Source organism: Halichoerus grypus, chromosome 2, assembly GCF_964656455.1.
Source record: "Halichoerus grypus chromosome 2, mHalGry1.hap1.1, whole genome shotgun sequence".
Lineage (NCBI taxonomy): Eukaryota > Metazoa > Chordata > Mammalia > Carnivora > Phocidae > Halichoerus > Halichoerus grypus.
The window spans coordinates 120,159,066-120,182,928 of NC_135713.1; the positions used below are offsets into that span (position 1 = coordinate 120,159,066).

General features: G+C 44.4%; 1 protein-coding gene across 3 annotated transcripts in view; it reads left to right on the forward strand.

The window, feature by feature from the left end:
• SIL1 (SIL1 nucleotide exchange factor) overlaps positions 1-23,863 on the forward strand; it is a 249,978-nt gene that overhangs the window by 29,694 nt on the left and 196,421 nt on the right. Inside the window, exons 1-2 of one of the 3 annotated variants that reach the window (XM_036088847.2) lie at positions 16,313-16,436; positions 16,903-17,037. The exons of 1 other annotated variant lie outside the window; for it this stretch is intronic. The gene's annotated coding sequence lies outside the window, so the exon portion shown is untranslated. Of the gene's footprint in view, positions 1-16,291; positions 16,437-16,902; positions 17,038-23,863 lie in introns of those variants that run through there. One more of the 3 variants, XM_036088846.2, reaches the window with a different exon arrangement.

Here is a 23,863-nt window from a genome sequence, read left to right on the forward strand (position 1 = left end):
ATCTTCCTCATCATGGAGCAGCTTGAAACTAGCCATGACTGAGGGAGGGGAGGGGGGAGAAAGGGGATGTTGACATATGCAAATCATTACCCAGCCTCTTGCCAAATTAGTGTGACGCCTGCTTGGACAGAATTTCTTTTTTATCTCTTATGTCAAACAGCCCAGTTAATTTTTCAGGCCACCAGTCACCATATCCAATAGATAGCAGCTCCTCAGACCTTCAGTGAGAGCAGCGTCATCCTCCTTGGAGGCCACTCAAAGTTGGGATTTGTCTCTGCTCATTCTGGGGTCTCTAGGTGGACTGCACGTCTTGGGCACCTCTGCCTTGTCCTGGGGCTGATGCTGAGCTTCCCTCAACACTGACTTCAACCTCTCCTACTTTCTCTCCTTTAAGTCTCAGTCCCAGTGTGCAAAATGGGTTGGTTGATTTTCCTACCTTTGAATAGGAGGTATGAGGGGCGCCTGGGTGGCTCAGTTGTTAAACGTCTGCCTTCGGCTCAGGTCATGATTCCAGGGTCCTGGGATCGAGCCCCGCATCGGACTTCCTGCTCTGCAGGAAGCCTGCTTCTCCCTCTCCCACTCCCCCTGCTTGTGTTCCCTCTCTCGCTGTGTCTCTCTCTGTCAAATAAGTAAATAAAATCTTAAAAAAAAAATGAATAGGAGGTATGAAACACAGAGAGGGCAGAGCTAAAGGGAACAGAGTTAGGGAAGCTCTGGACAGGGGTGTTTCAATGCACTTTCAGACAAAGATATACTTCTTACTGTTCCTTCTAGTTCCTTTGCCTCCTGTCATTTTGTCCCTCCCACTATAATTCCCACACAGATCAGACAAGTTTCATTTTCTCTGCTTCTGCCTCCAGGCTACTAGAGAAAACCACAGAACCATGCTCACTGGCTCCAGTGTCCAATTTCCAGGTGTGGTGAGGCCTTCAATGCCCCTTGATAATCTTTTTAATTATCCCCAGTCCATGATTTTTTTTCATTCTCCTGTTATGGGCGTTTGGGCTTGTTTCCAGTTTCAGCTATCATGAATAAAGTTGCTAAGGATATTCTTATACACATCTTTATGTGAACATATGTTTTTCTTTTTCTTGGGTAAATATCAAAGAGTGGAATTATAGGGGCACCTGGGTGGCTCAGTCGGTTAAGTGTCTGACTCTTGGTTTCGGCTCAGGTCATGAACTCACTGTTGTGGGATCAAGCCCCGCATCAGGTTCTGTGCGCATTGTGGAGTCTGCTTCAGATTCTCTCTCTCTCTCTCCCTTTTCTGCCCCTCCCCCTGCTTGCACTCACTCTCTTTCTAAAATAAATAAGTAAAATCTTAAAAAAATAAATACAAAAAAGAGTGGAATTGTAGATTATTTATAAGAAAGTACCAACAATTTTCTAAAACAGTGTACCAGTTGGTGCCCTTATTACAAAGAGAGATCTCTGGGCTCCATGCTGGACTTACTAAATCAGAATATTCCAGGAATAAAGGCCATAAAGCTGTATTTTTAATTAATTAATTAATTAATAAAGTGAGCTGTACACTCGACGTGGGGCTTGAACTTATGACCCCGAGATCAAGAGTCACATCCACCCCCTAGGAAAATGTGTTTTTAAAGAAATCTCCCCATGTAATTTTATTTTATTTATTTATTTTTAAAGATTTTATTTATTTATTTGACAGAGAGAGACACAGCAAGAGAGAGAACACAGGCAGGGCAAGTGGGAGAGGGAGAAGCAGTCTTCCTGCGGAGGAGGGAGCCCGATGCAGGGCTCAATCCCAGGACCCTGGGATTATGACCTGAGCCGAAGGTAGACGCTTAACGACTGAGCCACCCAGGCGCCCCTCCCCATGTAATTTTAATGCAGCTATTTCATTAATTGACATGTGGAAACCACTGGAGAACACAAAAAATCTTTGCTTTCAGGTTTTACATTCCCTCCTGAATAGATGCAATTTTGGCTTCCCTGTCCACCATGTATCATGATTGCCAATAATGAAATAGTTGACTAACAGTGATGTAAGGAGTAAGGACAGTTGTTTATCTCACATAACAAGAAACAGAGGTTAGTAGCTTCATGTTTGGTTAATTTAGCCACTCAACAATGTCATCAAGGATCCAGGTTTTCTCATTTGCCATCCTCAGGGTATTTGTTCCATTCTAGGGCTTGTCCCCTTATGGTCCTAAAATGGCTGCTGCAGCTCTGAAAAGCATGAGCTCACATGGTGACTTCCAAGGAGGGAAAAAAAGGGGTTGAAGAAGATATCTATTGAATTGAGTAGGAAAATCTTTTCCAGAAGCTTCCAGACTTCCAGGTTTCATTGTCCAGAACCAGGTCACTTGTCTATCTTTAGGTTTAAAGGGTGGGGGAAGGGGTATTGAGAAAATATCTGGCATTTTTGAGCACCTGTAGTGGGAGGTAAGGAAAAAGGGTGGGAAAATGGCTTTTGGGTAAAACTCTCTTTTATTTTATTTTATTTTATTTTTAAAGATTTTATTTATTTATTTGAGAGAGAGAATGAGAGAGAGAGAGCACATGAGAGGGGGGAGGGTCAGAGGGAGAAGCAGACTCCCCGCTGAGCAGGGAGCCGATGCGGGACTCGATCCTGGGACTCCAGGATCACGACCTGAGCCGAAGGCAGTCGCCTAACCAACTGAGCCACCCAGGCGCCCTAAAACTCTCTTTTAAACTTTCTCTAAAACTACTCTTTCTCTAAAACTAAACTTTCTCTAAAACTACTCTTAGAAGGTCACCTTCAGGGCGCCTGGGTGGCTCAGTCGTTAAGCGTCTGCCTTTGGCTCAGGTCATGATCCCGGGGTCCTGGGGTCGAGCTCCACATAGGGCTCCCTGCTTGGCGGGAAGCCTGCTTCTCCCTCTCCCACTCCCGCCGATCGTGTTCCCTCTCTCGCTGTATCTCTCTGTCAAATAAATAAATAAAATCTTAAAAAAAAAAAAAAAGCATAAACAGTCCAGATTTCAATCCTTTGAAAAAAAAAAAAAAGAGGTTCACCTTAATTGCTAGATCCAATGACTTCTCTCCAGCTGTCCTTGCACTTGACCTCTCTGTGATGTTTTATGTTGCCGGCTCTCTTTTTCTTGAAACTCTTTTCTTGTTTGTTGCTATACATTCTTTCTACCTCTCTGATCACTTCTGCTTGGGCTTCCCTCCACTACCCTTCTCTTCTTTATAGGTTAGTGTTACCACGGGTTTTTAACCAGACCCTGTCTTAGCACCTTTGAGCATCAGAACCAAGCAATGCATCCTAAAATGTGACCAAGACCTAATGAGAGCTGTTTGTGGTCTACCCCTTGAGACTTTGTTTTTGGCCATGGGCTTCCTCTCCCCACTACAGTCCTGATACTCTCTCTGCCATGACTCTTTCTCTTCTCTGCATTACAGAGGTATTGCTCTTGATAAGATCCTTATCAGCTCTCTCAAGGACAGACTTAAAAAAATGTTACTTGTAACCTCTCATAGGGATAGATGCTGGAACTGAAGGACACTTTGTTTTTCCACACTCCCTGGGATTTCAGAATAGAAGCTGCATTGCTCCACAAAATGAAGAGGTGATGAGTTTGGAGTTCCAGAGATTAAAAGATCAAGAAGAGAGAGACTAGAGTCAGTTGAGAACCGGGTGATAGAGTTGAGAAGCACCTAACACTTATGGCTACATGAGAGAATTTGAATAGACATATCTAGAGCTGAGTTTTTAAGTGAAACAATGTGTGTTATGACCCCTCTCTGTGACTGTACAAATTTTTATTGAATACTTCCGAAGCTACCATATATGTAATATGACTCGATTTCAGACAGACAGCAGAGAGGGGGCCGTAGATTTAGGAAGCTGGCAGTGTGGACATCCCCACATCTGAGGCACACCCAGACTATCAAAACCTCTCTTTGATCTCTGGCCTCGAGCAGCTTCCAGCCCACCCTCCACATAGCTGCCCCTTTATTAAGACACAAACCCAGGTCCTTTCCCTGCCTAAATCTTTTACTGGCTCCTCAGTTGGTTCTTCTCAAACGTGGCGTTTTTCATGGCTCATCATTGTCGGGGTCTTCAGTACCCATTAGAACATTTGTTATTTAATTTCAGGATTAACTTTTTTTAAAAATGTAAGCATAGTCTATACCCAGATGACGACCTTATAACCAAGTACTTTGAGGAGATTTTAGTATTAGTTTCCACTCGTATTTATTGATCAGATCGGTGCCAAGTAATCTTCTGAAATGACGGCATTTAACTTTTAATGTTGTAATTATTTTTTTTTTTAAGATTTTTTATTTATTTATTTGACAGAGAGAGACACAGCGAGAGAGGGAACACAAGCAGGGGGAGTGAGAGAGGGAGAAGCAGGCTTCCCGCTGAGCAGGGAGCCGGATGCGGGGCTCAATCCCAGGACCCCGGGATAATGACCCGAGCCGAAGGCAGACACCTAACGACTGAGCCACCCAGGCACCCCCTAATGTTGTAATTATATTTAATCTCATTGTTGACAGATATATCCTCAACACCTAGAACAGCGCCTGGCACATCATAGGTGCTCAATAAAGATTTGTTGAATAAGTGAACGAATGAACGAAATATCTCAAACCAAGTTCTGATATTCTTGGGGATTCTCTATAGTTTGAGATCTCCTCGGCATGGCATGTGAGGCTCTTCGCAATCAAGCTAGGAATACTCAACTAGTAATTTTACCAGACAGTCTGGGCAGGATGTGGAGGCGTAGTCCTTTTTAGAAAATAAAAAAAAAAAAATGAAAGTAGAAAGGATTTATGTACATTTTGACAGGGAAGACGTGATATGCAAATGACTTGCAAATATAATGCAAATGACATGCAACTTCTCATGCAAATGAGCATCCTGTCTTTGGAATCAACTGCCGGAGTATTCACTAATTTGTCTGTGGTACTGGCAGTAAATCTTTCAAGGGCTTAGGATGCAAGTTTCCTTGATGGGAATGTGTGTGTATTGGGAGGAGGAGGTGGTGGAAAGGGGTCTCTCAAGGAAGAGTCAGTGTGATGCTATGAGCCTGCTTCTTAGTATGAAGCTTGGTACAATATGCAGCTTAACTCAAAATTATTCTGCCACGATATTCGAAAGGCTGACCTTTTGGAATTGGAGAAAGTATGGGGCAACAAAATGCAACTCCTTATACCCCTTCAACTCTGGCAACCTCCCATTTTCTGTCCCACCCATCTCACATCATTCAGGCTGTAGACTACCAGAGCAGAGAGTGGGGAGTCAGAGATCCCTCACCTTAGGTCCTCACCATGAGGACTACAGATGAGCCTGAGATAAGGGCTCTTGTAAATCATATCTGAAGGAGGTTAAGAGCCTGATGTGGAGTTCTGCATTTCCTAATCTCATGAAAGGAAGAACTTAGCTGAATTTTTACTCGACATCTTAGAAAAAGATGGGTGGTTACAAGAAGCATGGGGGGCTTTCTGAGAAATATATCTGCTTAATCTCAATGCCAGTGATGTGGTCTGACAAAATTGGAAGCTTTCTTGGAAATCTAAAGGAAGAAAGTCAGCTGTGACTTTTTCATTATAAAAACCTGTCCTTCCCTGTCCATGATATGAAAGGAAATTTTTGGTTACACAGACACTTCTCCTTTGATTATAAAAGTATTGGGAAGGGGCGCCTGGGTGACTCAGTCGGTTGAGCTTCGGACTCTTGATTTCAGCTTAGGTTGTGATCTCAGCGTCCTGGGATTAAGCCCCACTCAGCAGGAGCTTAATTCTGCTTGAGGATTTCTCTCCGTCTCCCTCTGCCCGCCCCCCCCCAGCCCCGCTCATGCATGCACGCTCTCTCTCTCTCTCTCTCAAATAAATAGATAAATCTTAAAAGAAAAAAAAAAGGTATTGGGAAGGGGCACCTGGGTGGCTTGGTCAGTTAAGTGTCTGTCTTCAGCTCATGTCATGATCCCAGGGTCCTGGCATTGAACCCAATGTGAGGCTCCTGGTCAGCAGGGAGTCTGCTTCTCCCTTTGCCTCTCCCCTCCAGCTTGTGCTCTCTCTCTCGCTCACTCTTTCTCAAATAAATAAATAAAATCTTAAAAAAAAGTATTGGGAAAATAAAATAAAAGAGCCTCTAGCAGAGATATTTTAACATAGCTCAGAATCGGTGGGGCACCTGGGTGGCTCAGTTAGTTAAGCATCTGACTCTTGGTCTTGGCTCAGGTCTTGATCTCAGGGTCATGAATTCAAGCCCCATGCTGGGCATGGAGCCTACTCAAAAAAAATTAGTCAACATGGCTCAGAATCGGTTTTTTTCTTTGACACTTTGCTTTGCAACCAGACTTTGGTTCCAATTCCCACCTCCCAGCTATACAGACTCAGGCAACTTACTCAATTTTTCTGAAACTTAGTAACAGAATCCTTGGGAGATTGCTATGAAGATTAAATGAGATGATGCATATATTTAGTGATGTGGAAATGTTGAGGTTTGGAGCAAACGGTCAAGAAAGAATTCCTGAGACTTCTTTGGTGCAAAAAAGGTTGTTTTATTAAAGCACGGGGACAAGATCCATGGGCAAAAAGAGCTGCACTGGGATTGTGAGGATTGGCTGATTATATACTTTCAAGTTAGGAGGGGGTTAGGGATAGCGTAAGTCTCTAAGGAAATTTGGAAGCAAGGTTTCCAGGACCTTGAAGGGGCTAGCTACTGTTAGGAAAAGGTCATTTACTGTTCAGTAAAACCTTAGTCATGAGACCCTTCAGATGTGTATCAGTGGTCCATATGCTTGGAGGATGATTGCTAACATATATCTTGGGGGGTAGAGATAAAGGAAGTTTCCAAAGGAATTTTTATAGGTTAAAGTAGACTTAGAGGATCCTGGGGGGGGGGGGGTCAGGATAATATTAAGCTAAGATTGCCTTTGCTCTTAGTAAAGTGTCAACATTGAGGCAGCTGAGTTCCTAGAGGAAGATTGCTCTGCCCATTTCAAGGACTTGTCAATGGGTTGTAAGTACCAAGGAAATTTAATTTTTTTTTTTTTTTGCCTTTGTTTCCCACATCACTTAGCCCAGTGTCTGGCTTACAGTAAGCATTCAATAAATGTAGCTATTTGCAGTGGTCATCTGTGGATTTGCTGCTTAGAGTCTATTCACTTTCCATCTGGTAACTGTACCTCATTTCCTTCTGATGAACCATCATTCTCTCCTCAGTCCATGTAGTTCTAGTGAAACTGACTCCACCCTGAGCACCAGGAATAGAGCATGTGACTTAGGTTTAAACCAATTAGACCAGTCTATCCTCTAACCCATAGTTATTGATTAAAAAATGGAGGCATATAGGGGGGTGGGAGGGATGGGGTGGCTGGGTAATGGACATTGGGGAGGGTATGTGCTATGGTGAGCGCTGTGAATTGTGTAAGACTGTTGAATCACAGACCTGTACCTCTGAAACAAATAATATATTATATGTTAAAAAAAAAAAAGAGAAGATAGTAGGAAGGGAAAAATGAAGGGGGGAAATCAGAGGGGGAGACGAATCATGAGAGACTATGGATTCTGAGAACAAACTGAGGGTTCTAGAGGGGAGGGGGCTGGGGGGAGGGGGTGGCCTGGTTATGGGTATTAAAGAGGGCACATATTGAGTGGAGCACTGGGTGTTATACACAAACAATGAATCGTGGAACACTACATCAAAACTAATGATGTAATGTATGGTGATTAACATAACATAATAAAATAAAATTAAAAAAAAAAATGGAGGCATACATAGAGTTACCACATGCTCTCAAAACTCCACTCCTCAATATATACCCAAGGCAATTGAAAACAGGTGTGCAAACAACAACTTTCATGTGAATGTTCATAGCAGTGTTATTTATAACAGCCAAAAAATGGAAACAATCTAAATGTCCATTGTCTGATGAACAGATAAAATGTTGTGTCCATACAATAGGAATGATATTCAGTCATAAAAAGGAAAGAAGTACTGATGCATGCTACCGCATGGATGAACCTTGAAAACATATGCTAAGTGAAAAAAAAATTCACAAAAAGACGTATGTATGATTTCATTTATATGAAATATCCAGAATAGGCAAATCTATGGAGACAGAGAAAGAAGCTTAGTGGTTGTCAGGGACTAGAAGGAAGGGAATGGGGAGTGACTGCTAATGGGTATGGGGTTTCTCTTTAAGTCTCAGCCTAAATGTTGCCTTTTGGGGGAGGCCTTTCCTAAAACCCTCAGTGACATTAAATCCCATTGAGCCTGGCCCATCTCCTTTATGCGGTTATTTGATTAATTATTATTCTTTTGTTTTATGTCTGTCTTATTTGCAGTTGTTTAGCCTCATGCAGGAAAGGACTCTTCTGGTTAGCTGTTTCTAGGTAACTAACTACCTCAAATCTTAGTGCTTAAAACAGAGTTTGGCAAAGTGGGACCATGGGCCAGATCTAGCTCACGGCCTGTTTTTGTATAACTAGAAAACTAGGAGAGAGAGAGAGAGGGAGAGAGAGAGAGAGAGAGAGAGAGAGAGAGAGAGAGGGAGTGTGTGTGTGTGTGTGTGTTTATATCTTTAAGGGGTTATTTTTAAAACCCAGAACAAGAACACTATGTGACAGAGACAGTACATGGTCTGCAAGGCCTAAAATATTTACTATCTGGCCCTTCATAGGGAAACTTTGCCTATTATGGATTATAACAACAGCCAGTTTGTTACAGCTCATGATTTTGTATGCCAGTAATCCAGGAAGGGTTTGGTTGGATGATTCTTCTGCTCTATGTGATGTTGACTGGGGCCTCTCAGTGGCACTCAGCTGGAGGCTGGTCTGGTCTGAAAGTGTGTCACTCAAAGTCTGGTACCTTGGTCTGAAGGCGGCACTCAAGTCTGGTACCTTGATGGGGTGGCTGGAAGGCTGGGCTCAGTGGGGCCCCTCTCTCTGCATGCTGTCTCACTATCAGAGTGGATGGCCTTACTGCAGAATGGCTCAGGGCTCTAAGAGACCAATGTGGAAGCTTTCAAAGAATGGGCTTAAAACTGTATAGCGTCACTTCTTCTGTACTCTATTGGTCAAAGCAATCTAGAGTCACAGGTATGGGATATATATCCCACCTCTCGATCATGGGAGTGCAAAGAGTTTGAGACTACCTTTAATCTGCTTCAAGACTAAGCCTGCTCACTCACCATTAAATACCCAGCTCTTAGCACAGGACCTGGCACATGAACTCAATAAATTTGTTAACTAATGGACACACTGTAGTAGGTGGAATCTGACCTATTTATAATATGAAAGTATTAGATTTGGAACTAGAACAAAGGGTCTCCTTGGACCCTTAGGAGCATTCCATTCCACGTGTTCCATTTGGGGGCTACCATGGTCCCGGCACTATGCTACATCTCTCTCAGAGTATTTGAACTTCAGTTTCCTTTTTGGTTAATGAGGAACAGTAACACCTGCATTTCATGGGCTTTCCATGAGAATTAAATGGCATACCTGGGTGGCTCAGTCAGTTAAGTGGCTGCCTTCGGCTCAGGTCATGATCCCAGGGTCCTGGGATCGAGTCCCGCATCAGGCTCCCTGCTCAGTGGAGAGCCTGCTTCTCCCTCTCTCTCTGCCTGCCTCTCTGCCTGCTTGTGCTCTCTCTCTATCTCTCTGTCGAATAAATAAAATCTTAAAAAAAAAAAAAAAAAGGCGTACCTGAGAAAGCTTTCTAAACTGCGAAATTCTGTTTAATGTTGTTATTATTCTCATTGTTGTCCAGGGTGGGCAATTGACAAGGCTAGAGCCCCTAGATCCCCTGCCCTGGAGAAGGACCCCTCAACCTTACCCAGCTCTCCATCTCTTACCCCTGCCAGTCACTGAGAAGCAGGCATTAGGAGAATGAAGTAGGGTTCCTGTGGCTATGCAATCCAGTTCTAGCCAGGGAAGATTTATTTCCCCACAGTGGCTCTAGTGATGGTTCGATCAGACTCATAATTCCATAATGATCTCGGTGCCAATGCCTCCCACTCTGGGTGTCTCTGCAGAGGCCATGGGGAAATGGGAAGCCACACTAGCTAAACAAATAAGAATGATGAGTTGCTTGTGGCCAGCCCCTTGCCGCCTGAGCTGGCCTATTGTGCGCTCCAACATATGCAGTAATAAAGACGCTGCTGAGAAAAACCACATTCAACTTGTCATCCTCACCCAGCCCAGAAAATGTAGTATGCCTTCTCCAGAAGAGCTCCCAAGACCCTCTGTTCCAGGGACACTCCCATGCCTTTCATTTCATGTGTGCCTCGTTTTTGACCAGAGGAAGGGTTTGTCTGCTTGAGTAATACCTCTTCTTCCAACCTTTCCACAAAAGCCCATACATAGCCTGGGCATGATATATAATGTGTGTGTGGTATGTGTAGGTCTGCCAGTGGAATAATTAGAATGTTAAGTGGGAATATAAAGCAGGATCTCCTGTGTGAGTTAAGTATCCGTACGTGTATTTATGTGTGAATTAACTTTACCCACCTTCTAGCATCATGTCCGTGTAACCAACAGGCCTGGAAAAGAATAGTACTAGTAACTAAGATCAATTCAGCACTTACTGTGCCAGGCACTGGGCTGAATGCTTTACATATATTATCTCATTTAATCACCATAACAGTTGTTGAAGGGAATACTAGGATTATCTCCATGTTACAGCTAGGGAAACACCCCCATAAGGTAGGTTATGGTTAGAGCAACTTGCTTAGCTAGTGAGGGGCAGTCGGGATTTGAGCCATCTTTCCGATTCCGAAGCCTGTTCTTAAACTGCTCCACAGTCCCAAATCCAGGCTCCCCTTCTGACAATGATGCTGGATTTGATGATCTAATATTCTGAGACATGTCACAGAGCCAGCCTTATTCTCCAAATGTGATCTCCCAAAGCTTTGGTGCTTGGGAACCTTTATTAGGAACAGTGTCAGAGGAGGGAAGGCTTCCCCCGTTATTGGCTTCCTGACCCAGGACTGTGCTAGCAGGTGCAGGCACAGTCAGTCACTGTGCCTATCATACCCAGGATTCCCCTATAGCAGACAACATCCTTTCTGCAGCTCTCTGCTTGGAGAAGCAGCCCTGGCCCTTGTGTAGGGGTAGGCACAGATTCGACTAGGAGAGGGCCCACATAGGCTGCCCTACAACAGCCCAGCAGTGGCCTTGTTCTTTGGGATCTTCCAGGTGTGTGTGTATGGGGGTCGAGACTGCAATGAACTATTCCAGTCAACTTGACTCAGCCCAAATTTGGAATGTAGAGTTAAACCATCTTGGCCAGTCACACATCTTGGTGTGATGCAGACGACAAGAGCAAGAGGACAGGCGGTCCGTGAGAAGGAGAGATGAGAGAGTAACCTGCCTTCAGACCACCTTGGTTCCAGCTCCAATCTCTGCCTGTCTTTACATCAACCATTTCTAATGGATCTGGGCAAATGTGAACAGCCCTGTATGATAAAGGGGTGAAGAGTTTGGAGGCTTGAGGGAAAATCCAGGAGACGGAGATGTGAACTGGCTGACTGGATACCATGCAAGGGAAAGAAAAGATAAAAAATGATTCACAGAGTGATAGAAGTGAGACAGGGACTTGGGAGGAAAGAACTGCTCAAGTAGGCTTCCAGGTTGTCTGCTGTGGGGTGTGTGAGATTAACATTCTCCTCCATCACCCCTATGATACCTGCAGTAAATTCTGCATTTCACACTGATGGTTGTGCAGCCATGGGTTCTTGGTGGGGAAATGGAGCAGGGTGAGGGGACAGCTCACATCTAGGTTATACTCCATCTGCTCCCAATCTGGTTTCCTTAGGGTCTCTGATTGATGTCCAAGGCTACCCTCCATGTGTATGTTTTCATGTTTCCCTAGACACATCTAATTGTGTAATTATGTAAGAAATATATACGTGGCAAAGGACATAGCATTAAGTGACATGTTCATATATGTGAACGCAGGATGTTTTCATTTATGTACATGTATAAACACATCTGTGCACTGTGTTTGACTCTGGATGTGTAAGCTGTATGCACAACTGTGGGTGTTTGTGCCAGGGTGTGGGGCTTGTGGCTAGTTTCCAGAGATGGCTGCCATGATATATCCCATCCCTCATGTTCTCCTTACAATATGATGTCAACTTCTTCCATAGAGAGATAATCTCCCTTTCCTTCTCCTTCAATGTGGACAGACCTCTGTGACTCTTTCAACCAATAGAACATGGCAGAAAAGATGCTATGTGACTTCTGAAGCTAGATCATATAAATATCATGCACTTTTATGTTTTGTTCTCTTGGGCTGCTCATTGTTAGAAACCAGCTACCAAACTGTGAGGAGGCCAAGCAGCTGTTGGGAGAGGCCACTTGCCAGTGTCCTGGCTGACGGTACCAGTTGAGGTCCCAACCGACAGCCAGCATCAACTGCAGCCATGTGAGTGAGCATCTTGCCTTCAATGAACCATGCCAGCTGACAGTGCACAGAGCAGAGCTGATTCTTCCCTGCCAAGCCCTACCCAAACTGCTAAATAAATGATTGTTTTGGGATGCTTGGTCATGCAGCAGTGGATAACAGGAACAGGGTTTAGCCGTGTTCGCCCTGTGTGTGTGTTCCTGTGGTTCGCTGTCTTTGTGGGTGCCTGCATTTGTGTCAGATGTGTGTGTCCCTGAGTAGGGGTGTGGTTGAAGGTGTTTCTGGAGACAGAATCATGGTTCTTGGGGTTTTGCCCTGGCCTCAGTGGGAGCTGTTTGGTGAGAACCCTTTGAAATCTTGTCTGTCTTATAGGTCTCTTCTTTTGAGTGCTTTTCTTTTGAACTAGAGAAACCTGTTTAGCTGAGAGCAAATGCATCTTAAATTTACTGACTTTTCTGGCCGAAGCCCCCTGGAGCTGCCAAGGCCTTCTAGCAGGTTAGAGGCTGCCATACAGAGCCTCACATCCCTTTCACAGGGACTGTTTTGTTATTTTTTCTTTTCTGCTAATGAGGCCTTCAGAGATGAACCAGAAACAGAGGAAAATACAGTCACTGGGGTCCTTGATGTTTCCCGGAGTCGAGATACCTAGAATTCCTGAGTTCCCCCAAGGAAGCTGCTTATGTGGGCTCAGATGTGCCCAGATTTTAGTGTAGAAATCATCTGGTTTCTGCCCTGCCGTGGCTGCTGCAACCCACACCATCTGAGTGCAGCCCAGGAAGGAGAGGACCCCGGTTTAGAAGGGCAGTTCCTCTTGGTCTCCTTGGCAGTGCCCTTCAGCTTCTTGCTTCTTCTATGTTGGCGGCCCTACTCAGCTTTTCTGGCAACACTGAGAGCTCTGACTTCACATTCCTGTCCTCTCACTGCCTCTCGGGACCTCTAAAGTGCTATTGTCCAATAGAGCTTTCCGTGATGACAGAACTGTTCTATAATCCGTGCTGTCTGATATGGTAGACATTAGCCACATGTGGCTCTTGAGCACTTGAAATGAGGCTACTGTGACTAAGGAACTGAGTTTTAAATTTTATTTCATTTTAATTAATTTAAATCTAAATACTACATGTGGCTATTGGCTAACATATTGGACAACATAGATCTGAAGAGTTCAAGGAGTTTTTTTTAATCTGTAAAATGGGAATAAAATCTGCCCCCTCTGCCTCAAAGGGCTGTCTGGAGCAAACATGATGAATGGGGAAAAGATGTACTCACATAAGGGATTTGGAAAGAAAGACAGCAATGTGAACTGAGTGGGCTTCTTATAGCTCTGTTAATACTTCTGTTTTATAGTCCTTGTTGGACTGTGTTGATCTGATCTGTTTACATTTCTGTGTCTCTTATCTGACCATGAGCTCTTTGAGGGTAAGAACCCAGTGGGACTATTTCCCAGCTGTATCCCCATAGCCAATGGATGGTATGTAGCTTGGTATTCATATTCAAGTGAATAAAATGTCTGGAGTCCAGAAGGGATTTCTGGCAGCAGGATTTAAAGTGTATGGTAAGGGGCACCTGGGTGGCTCAGTTGATTAAGTGTCTGCCTTTGGATCAGGTCATGATCCCAGGGTCCTAGGATCGAGCCCCGCATCGGCCTCCCTGCTCAGCGGAGAGCCTGCTTCTCCCTCTCCCTCGCCTGCAGCTCTGCCTACTTGTGCTCTCTATCTCTCAGTCAAATAAATAAATAAAATCTTTTTAAAAAGCTGAGGGGGGGAGGGGTACAGAGAGGAGGAAGCAGGACAGGACAATATGGTGGTGAGACAGAGCTGGGGCTCTTGCCCCCCATGCTCAACATTCTAGGCCCATCCAGAGAGAGCAGGGAGCCGATTCCTGATACCAGGAATGCTTTCACACAACTGAGTATCAGGCTTATGGGAGCTTACTTGAGAATGGCTGATCAGAGGAGAAATGATCTACTCAACACATTTTGCTTGTTGAGGGAGGCTAGATTGATCATTTAAATCTCTGCCTAGCAGGGCTCTGGGGATGGATGCTGTAGTTCCCTTTGATTGATGGTGGTCAGGTTGAAGTTTATTTCTCAGGCTTTCTACCCTTCCAAGGTTCTGCTCCTCTGAGGAGTGGAAGAGGGATCTTCAAAGCTCTCCTATAAAGCTGCAAGAAGAGGTGGGTTTTTGTTTGTTGTTTACTTATTTAAAAGGAAATTTAAAACTTATTTCTGCCCAATTCCAAGAGTAATAGGAAACAGAGAAAAGACTTCTGTGATCCCACCACCCACTCTGTTCCCTGGACTTCAAACTTCCCACTTTTACAGTGGTCCTCCTTGTTTGCAAGCTGTGAAAGTAGGGGCTGTCTGCCTAGGCCTAGCCTTGCACACTGGTTTTAGCAGCTGAGGAGGCTTGAGCTCAGAGGTAGGTCTCCTGGGAAGGTGGTTCTCAGGTCTTTTCAAACTTTGGGGGACTAGCGGGACTCAGAATTTCCCTTCCCCACACACTTTACCTCGTTAGATCTGTCCCAAGAACGAAGCCAGGCTCCTGTGTCCAGCTGGACTCTTCTCTTGGCCCATGCATTTACTTATTCATTCTAACATTTGAGCTTATTATATTTATAGGCATATTACTCTTGTAGCACTTTGTTAATGTCTTTTTATAACTTGCATCAGGCTCGATTGTAATTTATATATTCATTCTGTGAATTACCATTGATGCACTAGATATTTTTTGAACATTTATTATTTATCCTCATGGTACTAGGCAGTGACACAAGCTAGAATTATTCCTGGGCTACTCTTGCTAGCCTCCTGGGTGTTCCATGGAAAAAGTGAGCTGATACCTGTCCTTTCCCACCCAGTCCCAGGAAAGTGACCTATGTAGACCTTTCTGAAAAAAACCTGGCACTTCCCACTCAACTATTGCCCAAAGGCTTGTTCTCCTTCCCTAGGCTACTAACCAAAGTTTGCTCACAGCTGCAAAGTCAATTTCCCATCTGTTTGAAGTAAACATAATCAAGAAAGTAGATCAACTGCTAGAAGCCCACATAATACACTGGAAATGGAAAAGAACTCGAGGCCGGTTGATTGAATACCTGCTCTTTGGCGGAAGTTACTGCTTGTTTGGATTGTGGTTTTCTCCACTCCTGAATGTCTGGGAATCATTGTGTCTGGACTCTCAGGGCCTGAGGGAGCAGTCCATTTTACTAGTCAGATTAAACTACTCTGGTCAAGGGGTAGGTCTTATCATGGAAAGAGAAGGGGACTTTGGGAGGCACCCAAATCTGCCTTATATTCTCAGTTTTATGACTGTATGACCTTGTACAAGTTCTTCAACTTCTTTGAGCCTTAGCTTCCCCATCGATAAAAAGGGGATGACAGTTCTGATCTTTGGAAGTTATTAGAAGTAAACATATACGCAGCACCTGGCACATAAGAGATATTCAGGGGGTAGAGCAGAATTTGAGCTGTGGAGGACTATAACTTTGAAAATGATTGGTCGTTGTCAATTCACACAGTATATAAATATAAAAAATAAATGACTTGCTGGTGACCTATCCGCACGAATTTTCAAAGGACTATTTTTACTGCTCGAGACTCGGATGTATCCCATTTTCAGTGGCAACAGCTTGATTTATCTTTACTTCTCACGTTCTCTGGTTTCCTTCTGTTGTTCCTTCCGCGAGAAAGAAATTAGACTGTTGGGAAATCAGAGATGAAACTTCGAAGTCCCATTTTGATCTGGCTTGGAAGCAAAATCAGGTCCGTGGGGATCTCCTTCAGACGACTCTCACTCTGGCGGAGGGATACAGGGGAAAATCACTGCATCAGAGGTGGCGCTAGAAGGCGGGACTTAGCAGAAGCGGGGAGAGAGGCGGGGCTTAGCTTTGCCAGCAGGAAAGGGAGGCAGGCGGCCGCACATCTTTCTGGAAGGCGGCAATTGGGCGAGACGGCGAGTGACGTAATAACTGCGCGCTCACAGCTTCAGAGGGTCGCCGCCGCGTCTGCGCATGGGGAGCTGGTTGCCGCTGCAGCCGCCTGGAATTGTGGGGGTTGTGTCTGCCCCTCGGCTGCCGGGAGGGAAGCCGAAGGTAGGGGCGGTGAGGGCCGCCCGGTCATGGAGGTGGGCGGGGGGCTCCGGGCGCTGTCCGAGCCTCCTCCCACCGGCGGCCCCGGCGCGTTCCCAGCACTGTACTAGGGTCCCCACACAGAACCCCCCCCCCCAAATACATCTCGTTCCTCCAAAGCGGGACGACCAAGTGAACCCTGGCCACAGCCCAGGAGTCGCCTTACCTACCTTTTCTGTTCAGGTCGTCTCCAGTAACTTTTCTTAAGTGCCAGGAGATGAGGCGGTGGGGATTCCGAGACTAGCTTTTGATTCTCTGTTTCATCTTCCTTCCCTGTTTCCTTCTCCCACCCTCAGTTTCTGCATTTAACCGCTTCTTTGTTGACATTCTGGTTCTTGGCCGAGGCCTCTATGTCTCTTCACCATATGGAATTGTCCTCTACCCGCGTCGTATTTCCACGCCTGACTTGTGTTTTCCTGTTTCCCGGTAGATGGAAGACTTGTCTTTGAAGTACGGATTTCAGACTTTGGTGTTTTTCAAATCACCTAGGAGGTTGTGTACATCCCTGGCCTCTACTCAGTGATTTCATTTAAAGTGGAATATGGGCACCTGCAGTGCTCCCCAGGTGATTCTCTTTCTGATGGTCCTGAAATTCTTGCTTTGAGAGTCTCTCCTGTAGAAGACCGGAGGGAATCCGTTGGGAAAGAACACCTAACACCTGGGAGGCCAGTGGGGGTTTCTTTGCACTCCAAAAGCTAGAGGGATGTTTGTTGTCTTTAAAAAAAATATTGCCCCCCATATGTAATGTCAGTTTTCTACTAAAAAATTTAAAATATCTGGCATTGATTCAAGCTTGTGTGGCTTTCTGACCTCACTAAAACAAAACAAAACCACAAACTGCTTTGGGGGGATTGAAGGGGTTAGATTAACCCAGAGTAGGTAGGCAGTAGGAGAATGAATCTTACATGTTTGCGAAGAAAAGAAACTGATGGGTTTATAAACAGTAATAATGTTTGTTTTGACAGTGTAAAAGATGTTTTGTTTTATATCTGTGTGTCTTTTTAGCTCTCACTCCACCCAAGCTTTTTTTTTTGTTGTCTGATAAAAATATAGCCAGATTTGGGGTTTGGACAGGATTTTGATGGGAGCCAGGGTCTGAGGATGTTAGGATTGATGTATAATATGGATTGTAAGTTGGTGTGTGGTTTCAGTTGAGAATATGGCTCTTAGGTTTTTAAGAAGGTGTTGCCACACCAGATTTATGTTTTTCTTTTGGTTGTTTAATGAATTTAATCTGCTAATTATGTGGTGTTATGATGAAATTGGCTACGGAAAAGACTTATTGCCCCCATTTTACAGAGGGTGGGAATGGGGAATATATTAGTACAGCTGTGGTGACCCAGGAATGAAAAGTTGCCTTGTTCTTGGGTTCCTGCTTTCTTGACTTTTTCTGATGTCTTTGGAGACCAGTTATTCTCTGCAGAGGCCAACTTTGAGCGTTGGTGTGTTTCATTGACCCAATAAAAGGCTAATTAAGCGAAACTGAAAAGTTAACAACATGGGTTTTAAAATAAACATGCTAGAACTTTTTCATTGAGTGCTGTTCTCCTTTAGAGTGGTATGTGTAGGTGTGAGTGGTGGGAGTGTGGCCTTATTTAAGTGATATGTCATTGTCCAAAGCAGTTTTGAAAATCTATCTCTGAGATTGTCTTCAGAGACATTTTTGAGCCATGTTAGTGATCAGTTTCATTAATACCTAATACCATACTGTTGGTTTTTTTTTTTTTTTTTACCCCCAAGTGGCTTGGTTAAAGCAACCTTGTCACCCGACTTGTCTTCAGATGAGTAAAAAGTTCTTCTGAAGTGGACATAATAGATTTTTGGTGTGTGGTGAACATGTTTTGAATCTGTCACTTATTAGCCATATGACCTTGCACAAGTCACTTCTTAGGCTCAGTTTTCCACTGCATAAAAATGGGAATACTGGAGCACCTGCCTGGCTCAGTCAGTGGAGCATGGGACTCTTGATCTTGGGGTTGTAAGTTCGAGCCCTATGTTGGGTATAGAGATTACTTTAAAATTCTTTAAAAAAAATGGGAATGCTTACTTAGAAGAATGGTTGAGGAGGAACACATTAATGACATAGGAATGCAGTAACCGTTTCTACCCTCAAAGAATGAAGATTTGCTATTAATGAGAACAGTTTATTATCTTTGTTGATTCATGCTCTGACCTCATCCTACTTCTTGCCTTTTTTCCCCCCACTCATTTTCTATCCTTTCCTCAGTGAAGCTGTGTTGCAGAGGCTGTCTGCCAGTCTCTTGGAGTAAGCCTCTTTTCAGGAGAGCTGATCGGAACATTCTTACAATGCTAGCCCCTTGGTCATGTATTCCTGGGGATTTTTCTTTGGGGCCACAGCTGGTGCTTAGCTCACGCTCTGTAGCACAGGCATCTCTAACTCCTGGATTTGGTGTCAATTTGGAGACCTGTCCTTGTGAGGCTAATCTTTTCTCTTTCTGAACAAGGGTGACTACTTTATCCTTCTCTGAGTCAGTCTTAAGCTGCAGGCCTTAGTTTTTCACAGCACAGAGCTTCTTATTTTAATTATATGTGGTCTAAAGGAGCAGTATCCTGCCCTTTTCTTCATGTTCTTTCACCAAGGGCTTCCCTACTGAGTAGGGGAGGAGGAGAATAGCCCCTTGCCATTCAGGTGGGGCTTTGGGTAACCCCTGATCCCTAGCATCAACAGTAATTGAGTTTGCCTTTGGAATAAGAACCTTGTAAAAGATAAAAGCTGCTCAGGACACGTGAAGATTCTCCCAGAATTTTACTGACTTAGGAAGGGTTTACACTTGGCATCCTTCCTTGTGCTATTTTCCACCTTGGAGACAGAATCGAGGAGCAACAGAATCATGTTCAGCACACACTTGTAGTTCCTTCAGGTTCCACCCGGTGGCGCGTGGGTAAGGGTGTGGTTGTGTTGGCTGGCCATGTCTGCTCTCATCCTCCTAACAGTGCCCTTGGGTTTGGTGTTTTAGGCTTTGAGATGTGTCTTAGTCAGTTATGGGCCGCTATAGAATACGATAGACTGGATGGCTTAAATAGCAAACATACATTTCTCCCCGTTCTAGAGATTGGAAGTGTGAGATCAGGGTGCCAGTGTGGTCAGGTTCTTAAAGGTAGTGGGTCAGCTCTTTAGACATCTAATCAAGTGATTCTCAACCTTTTGTTCACTATCACCTTTTGAGACTTTTTCCCCTAATTGTCCCCTCCCCATGGAATTTTAATACCACAGATATACCATGTATCTACTTATACTGTGGCCCTTTGGAAGGCCATAAACTTACAATATCTAAGATTTTTCTTCCCGAAGAATCATTCCCTGCCCCGCTTGGGGGCGATACTGCCCTTATTGAGAATGCATGGTCTTACCTATATTCTCTCTCTAATACAGCCATCAAGGCATGTTTTATATCCAAAAGATCCAGCTGTTACCACCCCAACACCAGACTAGTAAAAGTGGGAGAACATTATCTCATCCAGTCTTCCAATCAACCTTGTAAAATAATTGGTATTACCCCATTTTACAGAAGAAAAAATAGGCTCAGTGAAGTTAAGTGACTTGGCCAAGGTCAAAAAGTTTGTTGTAGCCAGGCTTTCAACCCAGTTCTGACGCCACAGTGATTTCTTTTGCACTATGCTACCCTCCTCCTCTCAACATGAGCCTGCTCTCATCAGCACGATATTTGACTATTCACCTTATTTTCTTAAGGCCCTCCTAGGTGCCGGGTCCAGTGGAAGATACTGAGGACACTAAAGTGAGAAAGAATTCCTGCTCTTGAAGAGCTCACTAAGTTTTCCCAAGGTGTGGTGCCTTAGGTCTAGTTCCCTTGTTACCCATCCTGTTTGACTTCTCCTGAGATGGCTGGCAGTAGCTAAGGGCTGTCATGGAAAGATTTGAGGTAAAATCTTTGGCCTTTATAAGGATCAAAGCTGTGAATATGTCCCTCCTGGTTCCATTTGCCAACCAGCTGAGCTGTTTCTAATCGCTGAGCCTGTTGCCTAAAGTGTGTTGCAGGCCCAGGAAACTCCTTGGCCATTACATGTTTATAAGCATGGGGATTAGTAAGAATGCCATTTCTGCTTTACTTAATGATATTCCTTTTTTTTTTTTTTTAAAGATTTTATTTATTTATTTGACAGAGAGATAGAGCACAAGTAGGCAGAGCTGCAGGCAGAGGGAGAAGAAGCAGGCTCTCCACTGAGCAGGGAGCCCGATACGGGGCTCGATCCCAGGACCCCGGGATCATGACCTGAGCTGAAGGCAGCTGCTTAACCGACTGAGCCACCCAGGCGCCCCTTCTTAATGATATTCCTAATTCAGAGCAGAACTTGTTTTGTCCTTTTCTGATGTTACTTCATATTGTCTGCCTCAAAGGGGCTAGAATTGAGTTTAATCTTTACTATTTTTTTTTTTTTTAAGATTTTATTTATTTGACAGAGGCACAGCGAGAGAGGGAACACAAGCAGGGGGAGTGGGAGAGGGAGAAGCAGGCTTCCTGCCAAGCAGGGATCCTGATGTGGGGCTGGATCCCAGGGCTCTGGGACCATGACCTGAGCCAAAGGCAGATGCTTAACGATTGAGCCACCCAGACGCCCCCAAGTCTTTACTATTTTTATTTTCTTCTAAATCTTGGACTTTTTAAAAACTTTTTTTTTTTTTTTTAAGAGAGAGAGGGAGAGAGGAGGAGGGTAGGAGCAGAGGGAGACAGGGAATCTTAAAGCAGGCGTTATGCCCATTGCAGAGCCCAACTCCAGGCTCAGTCTCATGACCCTGAGATCATGACCCTAGCCGAAATCAAGAGTTGGACACTTAACTGACTGAGCCACCCAGGTGCTCCCCAAATCTTGGACTTCTGAAGTGTTCCATTTACCATCTGTTTCTCTGATGCCTCCTTGGCCTTACTTTTTCACAGCTGAGCCTGCTGTGTTGGCTCAGGTGTTCCTGGAAGTTGGGTAGTGTCTGATGGTTAGCCCATGTCACGTGTCCTAGCCACAGAGAAATGGGAAGGGGTATGTTTCTGAGGTCTGCTTGCTGGCTGTGTCTTGACTGAGGGTGGTGTTGTGCTTTTTAATTACCACTTATCATTCCAGGCAGAGGAGTATCACAGCAGTCAGTGAACTGATCCATGTCTAGCTACTTGACTTTCTGCAAGTAGTCTGCCTTTTCTGTCTTACGAAGGGGAGGAGTTCTAGAAACTGAAAGAAGAATCACAGATGTATCTCATTGGTCAGGTGAGGAATGCTGATACCAATGGACTTTTAAATGGGCATTTCTTTATGTCTGGGAATAGTTTCATGCTTTTGCCTCTCTCATTTCTGTGAGGCTCCCACAGGGTCAGCAGCCATCTGACCAAACTTGAGAAAACGAGCAGGCTTCAGTTCAGTGGAAGTAACATAAAGTAGGACAATTGGTACAGACAACATTGATTGGTCACACTTTGAATTCAGTTGGTAGTAGAGTTGGAAACTTAAGGGGCAGGATCCTAAGGAAGGTATTTAACGTTGATTTTGTGACTCTCCCCACTGCTGGTCATGGGGAGTTGGGTTTGATTGTATTCATGAAGCAAAGTCGCCATCCTTGGGCCCAGCTGCTAAAGTCTGAAATCATGGTGTTTATGGGCTGGAACACATCATCCTAGGGGTCATTATATCAATTTTATTGGGAACATGAGTGCAGGGTCTGGTTCAATTCCAAGGAATGGCTGTTGGTGGTTCCTTGGGTGAGTGAAGAGTCAGGAGGTTCCCTTGTGGTTCTGTCACCTTCCAGTGCTTGAGTTTTGTATTCAATGGGTTCTTATTTTACTGATGACAAAACTGAGTTCCAGAGAAGTGAAATGGGCTATATACCTTTTTTAGGGCCATCAGCATATTACTGGCAGAGCTGAGACTCAAGCCAGAGGACTCACAGAGGGTGGCCATAGAAGTTGTTAAAATTATTTAAAGCCTTATAAAGATGCAAGATGCCATTGCAGTTAAAAATCTCCAGGGAGGGAGAAGTCCCCGCCTCCACTGACTGCTTTATTCATTATCTTAAAACCTTCACTGGTGAGGTTTTTGGCTGTCATGCTGATTTCTTTCCTTTTCGTGTTGAAGTGTGTTTCCTCTTGATCTTACCCCAGAGGAAATAGATTTGAAGCTTCCTACTATTTTAGAAACAAAGAACAAGTGCTCAGGCCAGGCTGCTCTGAGGGTGTTCTGTAAAGAATGGGGCCAGTGCACCAGTGGACCTTATCTGGTGACCAAAGCAAACCCGTGATACATCACTAAAAGAAAAAGAGTAAGGGAATGAATGGTGTGTCAGAGTGGTTTAAGAACATTCTGGAGGGGCACCTGGGTGGCTCAGTTGGTTGGGCGTCTGCCTTTGGCTCAGGTCATGGTCCTGGGATTGAGCCTCGCATCGGGCTCCTTGCTCGGCAGGGAAGCCAGCTTCTCTTCTCCCTCTGTCTGCAGCTCTCCCTGCTTGTGCTCTCTCTCTCTCTGTCAAATAAATAAAATCTTAAAAAAAACCCACAAACATTCTGGAGTCAGCTTACTTGGTCATATTTTGCTGTTTACTTACTAGCTGTCAGGTCCTGGACAAGTTACTCATTTTCTCTAAGCCTTAATTTCATGATCTGTAGGATGGGACTAGTAATAGTTCCTCTTGGAACTGTCTTGAGAATTACTTGAGAGAATACATATGGAAAGTGGTTCCCCTGGCATAGTATAAGTGCTCTGTGTTATCACATGTCAACAACAGTAGTTTCTAATTCCTGACCCAAGACTTGGTTACAGGATAAGTTATGCTGACTAAGCCAGTGTTACCTTAACCATCACATCATTGTCGGTCTCCTTTGTTGTTGTTTTTTTTCTTTTTTTTATTATGTTATGTTAATCACCATACATTACATCATTAGTTTTTGATGTATTGTTCCATGATTCATTGTTTGCATATAACACCCAGTGCTCCATGCAGAACGTGCCCTCTTTAATACCCATCACCAGGCTAACCCATCCTCCCACCCCCCATCCCCTCTAGAACCCTCAGTTTGTTTTTCAGAGTCCATAGTCTCTCATGGTTCTCCTTTGTTGTTTGATTATTCATTATCAGGAGTCACAGCTGGCTCATGCTGAATAATAGTCACAAATAGCAAGGAACTTTGAAGCTTCTCTGCCATCTTCTTCTTTACTTGGCTTAGTTCTTACCTTTCTGGGGCTGTCTTTAACTGGCTGTCGCAGCCAGTGGGCCCTGTTTCCAGGCTGTCCAGAGTCTTCCTGGGGCCCTTTGACAGTATGTTCTCCTTGTCTCTTGCCTTCTGCTCTTCAGCCAGACATGAAGCAATTAGCTCGTTATGGGAACTTTGACTTCTGTCATGGCTTTCTTCTGATTTGTATGCCCATTTCTGGTC